This window comes from Canis lupus, chromosome 1 (genome assembly GCF_003254725.2).
Source record: "Canis lupus dingo isolate Sandy chromosome 1, ASM325472v2, whole genome shotgun sequence".
Classification (NCBI taxonomy): domain Eukaryota; kingdom Metazoa; phylum Chordata; class Mammalia; order Carnivora; family Canidae; genus Canis; species Canis lupus.
Window position 1 is genome coordinate 28,335,216 of NC_064243.1, and position 17,025 is coordinate 28,352,240.

At 37.3% G+C, this 17,025-nt stretch overlaps 1 protein-coding gene across 5 annotated transcripts in view; it reads left to right on the top strand.

The window, feature by feature from the left end:
- Positions 1–17,025, top strand: part of LOC112644163 (L-lactate dehydrogenase B chain-like) — a 171,201-nt gene that overhangs the window by 125,180 nt on the left and 28,996 nt on the right. Inside the window, exon 9 of one of the 5 annotated variants that reach the window (XR_007412200.1) lies at positions 3,658–3,754. The exons of 3 other annotated variants lie outside the window; for them this stretch is intronic. The gene's annotated coding sequence lies outside the window, so the exon portion shown is untranslated. Of the gene's footprint in view, positions 1–3,657; positions 3,755–17,025 lie in introns of those variants that run through there. One more of the 5 variants, XR_007412198.1, reaches the window with a different exon arrangement.

Sequence of the window (17,025 nt, forward strand, 5' to 3'; positions counted from 1 at the left end):
TAAGCATACAAATTACAACTCTTTATTTAGAACACAAGTCTGATATTCTTGAACGCATTCAACAAATATTTATCAAGTATCCTCAGATGGTTTCTGTTTTGGGTACATGCCTTGTATAATACCTGTAAGCCTTCTGGGATGTGTGTCCCTCTTCTGTGGCCTTTGGTTGGGAGAGAACACCAAGCTTTTGATTATCCACTTCATGCCAGCTCCCCAAAGGATGTGCTGCAGGCATAGGGTGTGACTTTACTGATTACTTGCTACTTGTGATCCTGCCATTTTTCATTAATGGGTGTATTTCCATAAAAAGTTAGCATTCTTGAAATGATATTTTGTAGCTCTACTATGTAGTCTTTTTTCTAATCCCTGATATCAGAAGTTTTTATAACTGACTTTTGAGCTATCCTGCATTCCTTTTTGTTTCCTGGAAATGAATGTGGATTCATTAGTAGATGTTAGGCAAGGGTTACCTCGTAAGTCATTTCTGGACTTTCAATGTGAAATAATACTCCTTTAACAGTCTTAGGAAGAAAGAATATTCTTCTCTTCTTTCTTATTCAAAGAGACTCACACTATATTTCATTATTGGTAGAGATTATTTAGTACAGCTGTACTGACCTTCCAATGCACCAAGAATATATGTTCATGGATATTGGCTCTAGAGCAGCGCCTCTCAGACTTGAACGTGCATATAAATTGCCTGGGGATCTTGTGAACACATAAATTCTTCTATTCAGTAGGTCATTGGATTTTATTGAATTTGTGCAGCTCAAGAAGTCCTTTCCTGAATCCTGAACCCATGGATTATCGGTGTTACCAGGAATTTGTTAGAAATGCTGACTTTTAGGTACCACACAGATTTACTTCATCAGAATCTGCATTTAAACAAGTTCTCAAATAATTTGTACATTAAAGTCTGAGAAACACCCTGAAAATCACACAGAATTAGCTATGTAGTGGCAAAAGCAAAAGTACACTGTATCCTCTCTGATTATATCTTTACTGTGACCTTCTCAGATTAATCTCTAAGGATGTATCGGAATATGATATCATTCATATCAAGAGAAGCATCCTGTCCATTCCTTTGTGTAAGAAATTTTGAAACATTAATGTCATGTCTACTACATATAAATCTATATACCAATGGTTGCAAATTGGTGTGTAAGGGCTAGAATGAAGATATGTTTTGTTGGTCATTTTGTTTGTCCTGCACATGATTTAAAGGCAGTGTTACTGGGCAGATTAATACCTATATTCTTACATAGAACTCACATCTTACATAGGTAGCACACAATTGTACCCCAGGCATTTGAGTTTGGGATCCTTTAGAGCAATAATTCTCAGTATAAATTGCATAGAACAGTAGTTTGAGAACAATAAGCAAGTATTATTTGAAAAAAAAATGTCTCTGTGATCCATTAGGGTTTGATAAACAGAGTGAAACAAATTTTTTTTTGAAAGGCATTGTGGAGGCTTTAAGTTATCATGTATAATTTTAATCTTTGCTGCAACATTTCTCAAACTTATATAGTCATGGAACACTTTGTCACAGAGGATCTCAAAGGAGTAAAATTCTGTAGAATGTACTTTAGGCCAGGGGTTTGCCATCTATACCCCACAGACCAAATTCATGCCATCACCCATTTTTGTACTGCCTATGAGCTACTTAAGCAGTTAAAAACCAAAGAAAAGGGGCGCCTGAGTGGCTCAGTTGGTTGTGTCCAACTCTTGATTTCAGCTCAGCTCATGATCTCAGGGTTGTGAGATCGAGCCCCATGTTAGACTCTGAGCTTAGCATGGCATTTGCTGAAGATTCTCTCACTCCCCCTCTTTGCCCCTCTGTGCCTCCCTCTCTGGAAAAACCAAAACCAAAACCAAACCCAAAGAAGAATAATATTTCCCGACAAGTGAACATTATGTGAAATTCAGATTTCAGTTTTCATAACTAAAGTTTTTCTGGGAAAACCACATTCATTTACATATTGCCTATGGCTGTTTTAATGCTACAGTAGCAGAACTGAGCAGTTGAGACAGAAACCACATGTTCTGCAATGATGAAAATGTTTGCAACCTGGCCTTTTTTGCAAAAAATTTGCCAACACCTGTTTTAGATGCTGCTGCTAAAAAGACCTAACCTCTTCATCTATAACAGTACTATATTTTGTTGATGAGTACAGTTGTGCTAAAGATAACATTCCATGGCAAGTCAGTATTTTCTCACAGACTTTAAAATCAATGTAGACATGTTAAATACCCATTTTATTTAATTAATTTTTATTTTTAAAAGAATTTATTTATTTATTTATTTATTTATTTATTTATTATTTATAGAGTGCAACTGACTGAAAAACTCAGGTTTTAAGAATATTAAGAATTTTAATAAATTAATATTTTTTCCCTTGAGATGCCTGGGTGGCTCTGTCAGTGAAGTGTCTGATTTTTGAGTACAGCTCAGGTCATGATCTCAGGACTGTGAGATCTGGCCCCTCATCAGGTTGGGCTCTGCACTGGGTGTGGAGCCTGCTTAGGATTCTTTCTCCCTCTCCCTGTGCCACTCCACCCTGCTCACATGCTTTCTCTCCCTCCCTCTCTCTAAAAATATAAAATGAGATAAAATAAAATATTTTTCCTGAGGATTGCCACGAATAACTTTCATTTTAAAATATATGTAGAGTTTAGATTTGAGAGAAAATGTGCAATATCCAGTTATTACAAACTTTACTGAGTATATTTTCAACTTATTTCTCTATTATAGCAGTTGTCAAGTTTTTTGATCTGAGGTACCCTTTACACTCTTAAAAGTAACTGAGGATATCAAAGTTCTTTTATGATCGTGGTTCACATTCATCAATAATTATCAGCTTAAATAAATGAAAACTGAGAAATTTAAAAATATTCATTTATTACTCATTTAAGAGTCAATATAAATAGCGTATGCTTAATGGAAAATAAAAGTTATTTCCAAAGAGTGCCATTGTTTGATATAATTTTGTAAATGTCTGTTTTAATAGGAAACAACTAGATTATTTTCTATTTCTCCATTCCTCTGTTGTGATAGCATAAGCCATTAAGTCTCTGGAAAACTTCACTGTATACATGTAAAAAAAATGAGAGTTAAAAAGGTAAATAATGTCTTGGAATTATTATGAAAGTACATTTGACATCAAGGACTCTCTGAAGAGGTCACAGGGGCATCTAGGGTTCTCTGTGCCACACTTTAAAAGCTGTTACTCTTTTGTAACTGAGAATGAACAATTAGTCATCAGGCACACACATGACACACATTTAATAAAGAGGTAGCACCTATGGCTTCAAATGGTTCCTCTATTGTAGCAGTGATCAACCTTTTTGATCTGAGGAACCCATTATACTTTAAAAGTTATTGAGAATCTCAATACCCTGCACACAGGTTTACAGTGGTATAAATTATTGATGATCTCCAATTGTAGTATGTTTCAAAGTTTGTATATGAGCAATCTGATTACTTGTTGAACTCAGTTGACTTGCACTAATAGTATTTCAGAATCAGTCTATTTGGAGTGTTAATGATTGTGTATGAAAATGTATCCAGAGTCCAAACCTGGATGACAGGAAATGACTTTTCTTGCTGACTAGCAATACTGTTGTAACTTCTGTCCCTGCATTACTCCTCACCAGCCCGGGAAATTTAGAATTTCTTCAGCTCTGACCAACTACTGGGGCTCCCCTGGCCTGGGGCCAGAAGCAGGAACATGATGAAAATAAGGACTTGGGGTAGGTGATCAGAAAAATGATTTTTCTTCTAAGAAATGCAGGAATTTCTTAAGCATTTTTTATCCTATTGCTTTTGGGTTTTTTTTTTTTTTCTTTTGGGTTTTAGATCAAACCTTGTCTTCTTGTTTTCTACAAAGCAGAACTCAATCTTACTGCTGTTTTCTCCATATCCTCCTGTATTTCTTAAGCCTCTCACAACTCAAATTAGCTTAAAGAAAAGATAATTTATTGGTTCACATAACTTAAAAGGTATGAAAGGTAGAGCTGACTTCAGACATATTTAGATGTCATCAGAATTTCTTTTCTCTTTATCTCTCAACTCTACTTTCTCTGTGTTGGCATCATTCCTACTTAAACTGGTCCTTTCCGTGCATTGAAAAAGTACTGCCACTAGCATGCATAGTCTTTCTAGAAGGAAAGAGAAGGAGAGAGACTTACTTTGTTGCCAATGCTAACATCAGTCCCAGATTAAAGGCTGCTAATGGGCCAGCCCAGTTCACATGCCCATCCCTTAGTGGAAAAGTGGAGTCAGATTCAAAGTTCCCCTCAAACCTCATGCAGTGGGATGGAGGAAGTGCTAAAGGGATTCAGGGGACATAGAAGGGATAAAGTGTGCCCTGCACTTCTTGCTGTTAGATGAAAGCAAGGATATTTTGAAGTTTTCTGAGTATCTTTGCAGTTTTTCTTTAGGATCTTTATTTATTGGAAAGAGAGAGAGAGAGAGAGCGTGAGCACATGGGCGGCAAGAGGAGCAGGAGAGGGAGAATCTCAAGGAGGCTCCAGGCTCAGCATGGAGGACCTAGGGCTCATTCTATGACCCTGAGATCATGACATGAGCAGAAATCAGGAGTTGGCTGCTTAACCAATTGAGCCACCCAGGTACCCCTCTTTGCAGTTTTTAAATTGTAATTATTAAATTAAGTTTATTTGCTATCATAATTAATTGCTTTGAAGAAAACTGAGAAATAAGACGCCAAATGATAGGTAAGATATAGATTTTGAAATATCTCTCTCTATTCCTAATCCAGTATTCCTCACCCTGGGCTAGGCATGGCTTCATACTCTGGAAAACATGTCCATTCTGTCTTGATCCTTCCTGAGACTGCTGCTCCCCTGTGTTCTCTCAATGCAGAAACCATTATACCTTTTTTATTGAGGGGAAAACTGAGACGCAGTAAGGCTAAATAATTTGTCCAAGGTCCTGTAAATGGTAGAACTGAATCCTTCTCATCCCAAGCTAGCTATCTTTCCACCATTGGTGTTACCTCTTTACTAAACATCTTGCTACCCAAACAGTACTAAATGTATTTATTCCTTCACCAGATATTTATTGGTAGACACTGTTCTGGATGCTGAGGATATACAGTGAGCAAAATAGACAAGTCTTTGCTCTCAAGGACTTAATATCCCAGGAGGTAGACAGAAAATAAATGAAGTATCTATGATGTCACATGGCAACAAATACTGGAGAGAAAGTGATGGGAAAAGTGTACTTTTTAATTAGTGTGATTAGGAGCAACATCTCTGAGGTTACACTTGAGCAGGGACCTGAATGAAGCCAGGAAGCATGCCAGAGGGATACTGGAAGGAGGGGCGTCCCAGACAAGAGAACAGGAAGAACAAAGGTTTTTGAGTGTCAGTGTTCTTGGCATGTTTGTAGGGAACAGCAAAGAGGCTAGGGGCCTGGAACTAATTTTGGGTAGGGTGGGTGCAGTAGGGAATTAGGTCAGAGAGGTAGCCAAAGGACACTTTATCCAGAAAGATCAGAGAGATGGAAATTGTTCAACTATAAATTATCATTTTCTGGAAGAAAAACATTTATCATATTAAGGTGTTTACCTTGAGAAGATGAAAGAAGAGAATTCTTCATCATTTCTGCCACCAATAAGCAAGTATTCAAGTTTGTATGTTACATCTTTTTACTCTTTTATTCTTTCAGTCAACATTTATTGCTCACTCACTACATTCTAGATTCTTTTGTTTAAAAGATTTTATTTATTTATTCATGAGAGACACAGACAGAGACAGAGAGAGGCAGAGACACAGGTAGAGGGAGAAGCAGGCTCCCCCACTCCCACCCCAGGGAGCCTGATGCGGGACTCCATCCCAGGGCCCTGGGATCACGCCCTCAACTGAAGGCAGATGTTCAACCGCTAAGCCACCCAGGCATTCCTACATTCTAGATTCTGAGCCATATGTTGAAGTTGTGGAAAAGGAAAAAGGTAGTTTTCAGTTCTCCAGGACCTATTGTATGCCATACACAACAAGAAAATGATCAGGCTAACAAGAGCATCTTGCATTGCTGTCCACACATTTTTTTTTTTTTCTCTCCTGAAAGTGGTTTCCACAAGAACTAACTGGAAGCCTGCCATTTACTGACATGTTGCTACAAACTTTTAAATTAAATGCTCTACTAGCAATGGTACCAGCATGGTAATGGATCCAGCTTACTACTGTTTTAGAAAGGTTTAAAAGCATTTAATTTCCATGTCACATTCATTAAAAATGCATGATGTCATGCACTCTGGGGAGCAATCTGTTTCATAATGTGAAGTAGGACCAACAAAACATGACTCAAAAAGGAAACGAAGGTGACAAGGTACAGAATAACATTAAGTAGTATACATACACCTATCATGAACTTTCCTGGGATTAAGTGACCTGATAGAGAACAGAGAGCTTAATGGAAACAAACCAGAGAAACAAACTACATTCCATTTTCTCCAGGGGGGAGAGAGAGAGAGAGAGAGAGAGAGAGAGAGAGAGAGAGAGACAGCAGGGTAAATTAGAATTAAATAAAAATAATGTTATATGCAGAAAACATTTTTAGCATTGGTTTCCTCTGTTCTGAAATGAGGAAAACAGCATAAGGAAGGCCAAGTGAGGGGACTGCATAATGAGCCGTGGGATTAGAGAGGATGCAGGTCTGTGGAGTGGCCTCTGCCTCTGCAGTCAGAAGTGCTGCTAGCCAGCTGGCACCCACCCTGCCCAAGGCTCTTTCATGTGCCTAGATTTCAGAACGAGAGAGGAGGGTTGTGGATATGCTCTCTCCCCAATATCCACTCCTCTTCCCTTCCATCTCCTTCCAACTCGTTTACATTTGTACTCACATATTTCATGTGGGTCATGAAAGACGGTTATATACTATGGCTGCAGAGTACTATATTACATTTTTAAGGGCAGAAAAGGGCTATATGTTAAGCTGCCAAGTCAGATCCTTGCCAAAGTGGTCCAAGCTAATGAGAAGGTTTGTAAATTACAGCTAAATGGATGAACTATAGAAAATCAGGAATACCATGGAGAGCTAGCTGATGGGGGTCACTGGCTCTTTCACTGACATTTCTTCAGCATGATCTTAGATTAATTATTTGAGAATTTAAGCCTTTATGTATTAATGTCTTAAGAATGCCTTTAACTTTCAAGCTGGAACTAGGTCAGCTGTTCTTTAAGCTAAAGGACCCATCACAATGTTTTGTGTAATACAATTGGTCAATAAACGACAAAATAAATAGGTAGGCAAATGGCAAATTGTAGAAGTAAGAAATCAGGGCAATTTTATCATTTGGGTCTGGGTTCCTGCCCTGCCTCATCCCCACAGTGAGGAGATTTTGTTAAATTTACAATTTTCCACACATCATGGTATGATTTAATTTTAGCTGGTGCTAACATTGTGTCAGCTGATTCACTGACCAGTTAATAGAAATCAACTAGTTTTTTAAAATTGTTTTTTCCTTCTTTCTGAAGTTTTTCAAAGTTTTGCTTGCTATGTATTTGCATTGGAGTCAAACAACATAAAAAAATCAAAATCATAGCTCTTTGAGTCTTTGGACTATTTTCAAGCCATAAAACCTTTCATTTCAAAGACTTTTCCATTTTTGCAACTGAAAGCAAGTGACTTTAAGGATCCCTTGCAAAGAAATCCTTAGGAGTGCCTGGTCAGAAAATTAAAGCGGAAAAAGAATTAATTTCTTGGTTATAGTCCTTATAATTGGTTGATCAGAATAAGGCAAAAAACCAATTTCTTCTAATTGGCCCAAGACATATTTTTACACATATTCATTAAAAAGCACAAAACATTTTTGTGATGGAATGAGTTTGATGAAATGAATGTACTTTTTAAACTAAGTTATTTCTTTAATAAAGGTAATTAGAATGGACAGGAGAATAAAAAACATTTTAGTCTTAATTTAAAATTAATTTTAAATGTAGGTTATGGTAACTGCTTGGGATTTACCTGCACATCAGCAGCAAAATTAGACATAAAGTTAATTCCTCTTTCCTCTTGTCTTCTTCTGCTATTTAGTTATGCTCATTCTTAAAAAGAAATGAACTAAATATCTGTTAAATATCTAATGTATATGGAGTTATGCTGTGGTAGCTACATTCCTTATTTTCAACAAGTCGAGTTGAAAAGAAAGAAAAACAACCTGTTAGGTTACTTGGTAAAATGCAGTTAGTAAAAGCTTTAGTATTGATTTTGTGTTATATTTATTTATTTTTTTATTGGTTGTTTTTGTGGCACTCATTATAAGGAATTTGTGTGACTGGGAATTAGTGGTAAGAATGGAATAGACCAAAAGACAAGGGAATAGGGAATAAAAGGAAAAAGAAAGGAAAAAAGGACTATGTTTCTGCATGATATGTGGTGGAGCTCAGTACAAAATGCTGTGGGGTTCCCTCTAAGGTAGGGTTGCCTTCACCTGTTGGAGTCAGGAATGGCATCCACAAAGAAAATGCACCCAAAAATGAGTCCTGAGTAAGGGATAAGAGGTCACTAGGAAGACCATGGTGGGGGTGGGGAGAATGTTACATGCAGGCAGCAGTACCTTCAAGGCCCAGAAGTGAGTGAACAACTCACTGGAGGATGTGCAGGTAGCGTACTCAGCAAACGTGTTGAGGGTTATTGGCAGATATTGGCTATAAGGAAAGCTGTGCCAGATGAGCCCCTCATAGATCATGCCAGAGACTCTGGAATATAACTAGGTGGTATTAGAAGCCACGGAAGAGTTTTGTGTAGGATGTGGGAGTGAGTATTTGTGGCATAATCTATTTCCCTTAGAGAGATCCCTTCTGAGGTTTTGTAGAAGATTGAAGCAGGGCCATCCTGAAGATGAAGAAACCAATCTGTAAGTGTTAGTCAGCATAAGTTAGGTTATAATGTGGTAGCAAACAATGTCAGTTGTTTAGTGCATTTAAAGGGTAATTTCCACTCTTTCTATAGGCCCTACACAAATCAGTGGGGGCTTTGTTCTACAATGTCATTCAGCCACTCCGGCTCCACCATGTGTCAGTTGCATCATCTGAGACACATGGCTTTTTTTGTTACCAAAACAGGGAAAAAGACAACTGCATGGTTGTGCAATGGCTTTTTTATGTTTGGGGATGAAAATGACACATGTCATTTCTTCCTGCAGTCATAACTAGTTACATGGTTCAGCTTAAGCATGGGAGGTTGGGAAAATGGGGGAAAGCAGATGGAATGCTTGCTGAGCACCATGGTCTCTGCCACAGTAAGTTCAGGTAAGTAGATAAAAGCTGCTGTGGGCTGAAGAAGAGGCAGGCAGCTGTGAGAGGTCTTAGGGTGTTAGAAACAACAAATGAGGTAATGTGGTGGGGAGTGAGAGAGACTGGCACAAATGACTATTGGGTAAATACTAGGTGGTGCCAATATACACAGTTTAGTGAGTAAAACGGGCAGAGGAGTAGGTGTAGGGTAGAGAGTGATAAGAGAGTTCCTTTTGGCCAGTACTGGTGTCTAGAGAGCCTAGTAAAAAATGTCTAATAGTAACTGCAGGTCTGGAGCTCAAAACAGAGCCAGGTCTAACTATTGATATTTATATGCAATCAGACAAGTACAGCAAGAGATTGAAAATATGCAGATGGATGATTTTTGTAGAGAGAACATAGAATGAGAAGAGGTGAGATCGAAAAATGTTGAATTGTTTATGCAATCTGGAACCACAGTCATCATCCCCAAAATGATTCAGGAAATAGAGGGTCAGAATGTCTGCTTACACAAGACTATAATTAACTGGGTTTTGATGTATGGTTGCAGAGGCTAGAAACACACTGAGAGATTTATTGAGTGAAATATTTATTTGACACCTAAGGAAATAAAGCAAGTGTTCTTCTGAACTCCTGCAGAGATTTACCTTAGATAGTAAAGAGCAACTTGACATAGATTATTAGACACTGGAGGAGTTTATCAAATGAAACAGGTGGAAACACTGATTTTACCTCTTAAATCTCTTTCTCTGGTGCACTGGCTTTCAAACTCTTTCTCAGAGGGGCTTCAGGTGCAAGTGGAAGGGCTGCAGGATGCGAGGCAGGAGCACAGAGGGCCTGTGCTCAACCAGCTCACCCAGCTCTGCCATTATTTGTTTCATATCATAAGACTTCACTTGCGAATCAAAACTTCGCACTACAACAAACGGAAACAAAAACATTTGTCTCCTCATCTACAATATTAAGAAGCCTTAGTCCTAAGAGGCTTTTATCATTTCTTGGTTGGATTATTTTATTGTTCCTCCCATCGATTCCCCCTGTCTCATCCTCCCTTTATAACCCACCCCCTACACTGCTCCCAAAGTGACCATTCTCAGGCATAAATCCAATCCTGGCGTTTGCTTCAACAGGCATTTATTGACTTCCTATCCCCTTTAGTGTAATGTTAAACTTCATAGAATGGCACTTAGAAAGCCTTCATGATTGGCTCGTTCTTGCCTTTCCCCAGCTCTTTTGGCAGGATGTGTCCGTCTGTTTCATGCGCGTCAGCCATAACAAACGATTTGTACTTGCAGTGTCCTGGAGGTCGAGAATGCCTTCTGCTTAGCTAACTCAACTTTTTAGTTGCAACTTCAGCACAACTTCCCTTTAGAAGTCTCCCTGACACCTGCTAGTCTGGGAGGAGTCTTCCTTTGACACCCTGCAGCAAAATACTTCTCTGATAGTGCCTACCCCACATTATAGTATTAATGGATGTGTTGGTTGTCTCCTCACAAGCACCTTGGGGAAAGGGACTGGCTCATCAATTCAGTTCCCTCAGACCTTGGCCCTATACTTGGTTCTTGGCTTTATTATTAACAAGTTCATGAATACCCCTTTGTGGAGATTGTGAAAAGCAGTAGACTTCTATTTATTTGATTCATTTGAAAATACTTGGTCAATGAATCCAGACCAGAGGACATCTTAAGGTTTCATTTGTATTTTTTAAAATTCTTTTTTCTTGTTGTTTTTTTATATCTTTAGAATTTAATAGTTCTTGTAAATATAAATTTTAAAATAACATTTTAAAATGTTCGGGAAGACTTTTTAGCTCTTTATATATGATAAAATAGATCATAAAAATGTTATAAAACAAAAATTTGGATAGAAAGCTCTTCTTTAATGGAAAATATCACTGCAGTCTTCCTGTTTCAAATACCTTAAAGCATAGCTTTAGCAGCCCAGCCACACATGTAATAGCACCCATTTTCTGCAAGACGAAGTTGAAACTCCTTAGTCTGATACCCAGATCTTTAGTAGTCTGACACTAAATGACTTTTTCAACCACATTTCTCACTAATCCTTGACACAATTCTTTTTGGCCTCACTTAGATCTTTTTCCCCTTATATTTCTATTTATTCTACTTGATTCTTGTTGGATATTTTCAATCTGAAACGTTATATCTTCTTATTTCTGGAATATTCTCCATTTTTACATCTTAGAATGTTGTCTGTCTCACTCTTGGCTCACATCTTTGGACTTTCTGTGAGGCAGATATTAGAGTTTCTGTAATTCCTAACTTCTTTTTTATATTCTCCATTGCTTTGTCTTTCTCCACCATGCTACAGATATATTCTGTTCTATCTTTGAATTTAAGTATGACTTGTTTTCTGTATAATCTGCTGAAATAAAAAAAAATAATGACTATAATTTTATTTGTCTTTTTAGAACTTGTTCTGTAACTTCCTGTTTTTATTTTACAGGTGCAAATTATTCCTTTGTATTTTAAACATCCTTTATTATAAACTCCCTTTCATATTGTTCTATTATTGCTAGTTCCTCATGTCCTGTGAATGTCTTTTTCATGTTGAGTGTTCTATTTTAGGATTTTTGTTTGTGAATTTTTTTCAGAGAAAATTATTTTTTCTAGAGACCCAGATAACCACTCCGGGGAGATTTCCTCTGGTGTGTCTATCAGTACCTTCAAGAAATACTCATTTTGAATTATTTTTTGTGTTTGTTTTTTAGCCTGGTATTTTCAGAGTGCATTGGTAATGAGAAGTCAGTTCCTATTCCCGTGGACAGCTTAGTCTTATGGTTCTAATATTACTGGAAGACTTTTTTACTCACGGGGTGGGGATCTTGGCTCATTTCCAGTGGCTACCTTGGATACACAGGCAGAGATGTTCTGAATCCTTTGTGGTTTGTGCAGTGGGGAGTTTCTGCTGATTTTGTACAGAGAACCTAGTTCTGATTCCTGCTGTGTACACAGAGACCCACACATGTTGCCCTCCTATCCTAGGTCCCAGCTTTGAATGGCCATGAGACAACAGGCTTTGAGACTGTAATCTCTCCTGCATTCTCTCTATATTTCTAGCATGTGGGGATTTCCTTCTTTTGCTTTTGAGTTCCACTATATCTTAAAATTTGAAAACACATGTTGTCTTTATTTCTATATGTTTGGAAATGTTGTGTTTAATTGACTGGAAAACTATCTACTACTTTTTAGTATCCAAATATTTACTCTTTGGTTTCTATTGTTCTCTCCACTTTGAACAATCTCTCCAGTTATCTCTGCCTGTTGCAAATTTCTTCTAACCTTCCAGGATTTGAGGGCTTGCTAGAGGTAAGCTCTTCCATGTTTTTTGCTCTCCAAGGACCAAATTAACCCCAAATTAGTTCCTTATTGGAACTCCTTTGGCATCCATTTGATACTTAATCATATTCAGTTAAAATTGTTTTCAGGCTATTATTTGTATTCTAGTGAGATTATAAAATTTTTGAGATTTAGGGCCTTTTCTTAAGCTTCTTGGATTTCTCCATAGTGATGTATACATATCTGGACATCCAAATAAATACTTCCTAGTGGAAGAATGATTGAAAGAAAACATATGCTAGAATTAATAATAATTTTACAGTATTTTATATTAAAATGTGTAATTTAGATTAAAATAAAAAAGGATCCAAGCCAGTCAGGAAAACAAACAAGATTTTTTTGAATTTCATTTTCTGTTTTCTGCTTACTCATTTTATTCTTGACTCATGAATTTATAAGGCTAGAGAAATTTCATATAAGGTCCTAGGTTACTGAAGGGGAACAGAAAATTTTATTTCAAGCAGTATAAAATTAATATGATAGATAAAATCTGAAAGGAATGTGTTTGTGCCAACAAAAGAAGCTTCCTTAAACCAGTGGGGGGAAATTGGCAACTTTTGTGGATATCTGTTTAGAATTTGGTCCTGAGTAAATGAACTAACAAGCAGTTGATTCTGAGTTACTTTCACAGGGAAATGTTTCTGAGTTCCAGTTCATAGGAGCTCAGGAAGGTATGGGATGCAAATTACATTCCAACGGGAAGCAGCCAATCAAGCCTTGAACACTTTTGAGGTCTTTGGCTTTGCCTGTGAACATGGGAACACCCAAGGGCACCTTCAAATTAGAAATAACACACTGTTCTAAAGAGTCCTGGATGTGTAATTTGGTAGAAATTTAAGGGATATCTTTTTATAGTAACAGAGTCTATAAAGAAAATAAAATTCAGGTAAGGTTAAGTCCTTTCCAGTCATAAGTGTATGTAAATGAACTTCACCTCTAAATTCAAATACTTTGGGCATTTCCCAACTCCCCCTCCCTCATACTTTGTTGGTAAAATACATGGTACAATATTTTAATTCCAGCCTGATCTTTATAACCTATTGGATGATATCACATCAATAAAAATAATAGCTAACATTTATTGTATAATTGCCTTATGTCATACTATATTCTTATACTTCACAAATATCTCATTTAGTAGCTAAATAACTCTATGATGTGGCTATAATTATTATCTTCCACTTGCAGGTGGGAAAACTGAGATACAGAAGGATTCATTAACTTACCCATGTCACAAAGTAGGTAGTCTTCAACTACTTTGGAATTCTTACTGGTCTCCTATCCATGTCACTACTGTAGACAACATATTCAATTAGGATTCTCTTGGAGAATTTATACTTTATTGTAATTAGAGGGAAAAACTGCAGTGTTGGTTAACTCATTACCACTTATTGCCATCTAAACTCAGCCCCTTCCTTTTGTGTCATTGTTTGATTATAAATTTCCTTCTAAGACTCTCTGGAAACTTCATTATCACCATGAATCTTGGTTTTAAAAGGATGGGTGCCAGCTACCATCTGAAAGTGGACCTATCTAACTTGGATTAAATGTGAATTAAAACCTAATGACTTCAAAATACATCATTATCTGGCCCATCATACCTGTGTACTTCATGCTTTCTTCACCCCACACTCTAATCCAACTTGTCTTCTTGAAAGCCCTGATAGAACCTCTTGTTGGCTCTCTGGGGGCAGGTTACAATTATGCTGTGTGCCACCTGGAGTCCATGTTTGCAATTTTTTTCCTTAGAGAGTTGTATGCTTTAACATTGGCAAAGAAATGAACTTTGGAAACTATGACTTCTGAAATGTTTGTATTTTAATATTTAGAGCAGATTTGTTTAAGGGAAGGATATGGTCAATGCTCTCTTTCCCTGTTTTCAATAAAGGCCTAGATATTGGATTTTATGTTTGTTTAAAGCAATATTTTAAACTCAGAGAATTTTGGATACAAAAAAAAAGAAATGAGGTTAACATAAGTAAACTGTTTTAAATTAAATTATCTTAGCTACAGAATATATTACTGGAAAAGATTTTGAAAACTTCTCTAAAGTTCCTTAAATTTTTTTCACCTGTACTCCTTAAGATGGGATGGTGGAAGTGAGATGAACTCTGCTATTTTAAGCTTCCTTTTAGCTTTCTGTTGCTGTTATTTATAATTCTACTCCAAATGGAAAATATAGGCCTTTCTAACATTGTATTAAGGGAAGAAGTAACTTTCTGATCTCTATAAATCCAAATATGTGACTATAATGGAAAAATTAAGGATGTTGGTGCCACCAATGCTCTATTCAAACTCTTAGATAAAAGAAGCAGGATACTGCATTTTATTAAAATTTCTCAACTTTTGATAAATTAGACTTACCTTAAAGAGCTTATAAAAGTACAGATTTCTGGGTTTTCACTTTCTACCCTCCCTTTCTGCCCTGAGATTCTAGGTTTAATTGCTTTCGATGAGCCTGATACATTACATTTTATTGAATATATGTTTACCACACAGCCACTTTGGAAGACAGTGTGGCAGTTTCTTACAAAACTAAACATACCCCTACCATAAGTTTCAACAATCACCCTCCTTGGTGTTTACCCAAAGGAGTTGACAGCTTACATCAAAGACAAAACCTGCAGACAGATGTGTATAGCAGCTTTCTTCATAATTGACAAAACTTGGAAGCAATCACAATGGCCTTTCAGAAGGTTAATGGGTAAATGAACTGGTATATTCAGGCAATGAAATATTACTCTACTAAAAAGAAATGAACTATCAAGCCATGACAAGGCATGGTGTAAACCTAAATGCCTATGACTAAGTGAAAAAGCAGCCAAGCTGGAAAGGTTACATTCTATATGGTTTGCCTCTGGAATAGGCAAAACTGTGGCGACAGTAAAAAGATCAGTAGCTGCCAGGAGTGAGGATGGGTGTGGGTAGGGATGAATACGCAGAGCACAGAAAATTTTTAGGGTAGTGAAAAATACTGTATACTGTATGATACCATAAAATAGGGACATATCATTATACCGTTGTCCAAACCAATAGAATGTACAATACTAAGAGTGAACCCTAATCTAAACTATGATCTTTGGGTAATAAGAAGGTGTCAATATAGATTTATCAACTGTAACAAATGTATCACCCTGGGTGGGTGATGGTGATAATGGGGAGCAGCTACAGGAGCAGGAGGCATATGGGAAATCTCTGTACCTTCATCTTAGCTTTACTGTGAACCTAAAACTGCTCTGAAAAATAGTCTTAAAAAGTCTTGGGCAGTTTGGTTGTGTCCAGTTTCTCCATTATTACTAAAATAGCAGAGAATATCCCAGGGCTTATTTGATTTCTGCCCTAAGCCACTTTCCTAAGTTGGGTCTCTAGAGGAAGGTGTCACATTCAAGGCACCCTATACATACAGTCCTGACTCTCACCTGGTAACCGTTTCATCTGCTTCAGCCTGAGCTTCAGCTCATTCTTCAGCTCCGCTGGCTTCTAGGTCTGGTGCACATAGAACAGCTACATCCTTACCTCCTTCCTCTTGGTGTCATTCACAGCCTATGGAGAGAAGGAGCAGAGAAAGTGCTTGGTAACCAGCCAGGATGTGACTCTGACTTTAGCCCCATCCTCCAGTCCCATCTTCTGGGCCTAGAAAAAGCCACCTGCAAACCAGGGCAGTCTTATTAGCTGAGAATAATTTATACCAGAATAAAGGGCATTTTAAATGAACTTAATTTTTAAAAACATGGGACGAAATTTCATAGTAAACTGTAGATTAAAAAATGTGTTTGATTGCAGCTATACTTTAAAAAATAAAATTGAGGGGCACCTGGGTGGCTCAGTTGGTTAAGTGGCTGACTCTTGATTTTGGCTCAGGTCATGATCTCAAGGTTGTGAGATCAAGCCCTGCCTTAGGCTCTGTGCTGAGCGTGGAGCCTGCTTCGGATTCTCTCTCTCCTTCTTCCGCTTCATGTCCCAAGCATACATGTGCACATGCGTGTGCTCTTTCAAAAAATATACACATATGAAATGAAATTTAAATTTGCAAAGTTTCTTATATTTAAAATATGGGTTCTAACTGCAGCTACACACTAATAATTTGAACAAAGTAGTAAGCATAATTCTTTTAAAATAGTATGACAGCATAATCAACATCCTTCACTTCATGTTGGATTTCACAGCACAAAGAATCCTCTTTGTGCTATGAGGACCTTAATTCATTTTTAAGAAGGATTTTTATCTTAAAATCTTGTCTTCCTGATTTTTTTCTACAATTAACTGACCTAAGCCCGCCAGATCCTAAGTTGTCAGTGGCATTCAGTACATAAAATCCTGCATCTTCTGCAAGTCATGCAACTTTTCTCTGTAATCCATTTATACTGGACTAAATTTACATGGACTTGCCTGCAAAAATCAGCAAAAACAG